We start from the raw sequence: 874 nt of genomic DNA, 5'->3' as shown, positions 1-874 counted from the left end.
GCCCTAACCCACACCCACCCATGTTACACTGCCCTAACTCCCACCCATCCATGTTACACCGCCCTAACTTTCACACACCCATGTTACACTGCCCTAACCCACACCCACCCATGTTACACTGCCCTAACTCACACCCATCCATGTTACACTGCCCTAACTTTCACACACCCATGTTGCACTGCCCTAACCCACACCCACCCATGTTACACTGCCCTAACTCACACCCACCCATTCTACACAGCCCTAACCCACACCTAACCCACACCCACCCATGTTAGACCGCCCGCTGTGTTAGCACGCCCTACCCGCCCCGGGTCGCTCGCTCACCGATTCGTGTGCGTTGTGCCGGCAGCGTTGATGTCGGCGATAGTCGACGGCTTCACGTGGCATGGCAAGTTCGCTCCGACGCGCACGACGCGCGCCGAGCACAGCTGCATCGGTGGCGTCGCCGTGACTTCCGTGCCAAGCAGCGAGAACGTGTCCGCGGATATCGGTCCGACGACGGTACCTGCGCGCGCCACGTGAGCACATGAAGTGTGACGTGAGCACATAACGCGTGACGTGAGCAAATAAAGCATGACGTGAGCACATAAAGCGTGACGTGAGCACATAAAACGTGACGTGAGCACTTAAAGAGCGTGACGTGACAACGATGTGCGTCACGTGAGCACATGAAGCGGGACGTGACAACAATGCGCGTCACGTGAGCACATAAAGTGTGACGTGACAATGATGCGCTTCACGTGAGCGCATAGACCGTGATGCGCCATATTGGAATGAAGCGCGTTCCGTAGCAATGAAATGGTTTGCGAGTTGATGATAATGCCTAGCGTTGCGTGAAAAGGAAAACGCGTAACGTGGCAATGAAACGCGT

General features: G+C 56.2%; 1 protein-coding gene across 1 annotated transcript in view; it reads right to left on the bottom strand.

Moving 5' to 3' along the window:
- Window positions 1-874, bottom strand: part of LOC106807642 — a 63,545-nt gene that overhangs the window by 48,926 nt on the left and 13,745 nt on the right. The window lies entirely within an intron of this gene.

The sequence above is a fragment of the Priapulus caudatus genome, unplaced genomic scaffold (genome assembly GCF_000485595.1).
Source record: "Priapulus caudatus unplaced genomic scaffold, Priapulus_caudatus-5.0.1 Scaffold227, whole genome shotgun sequence".
NCBI classification, from domain to species: Eukaryota; Metazoa; Priapulida; class Priapulimorpha; order Priapulimorphida; family Priapulidae; genus Priapulus; species Priapulus caudatus.
The sequence above is the reverse complement of the archived record's forward strand: the minus strand, read 5'-3'. Positions and strand labels throughout refer to the sequence as shown.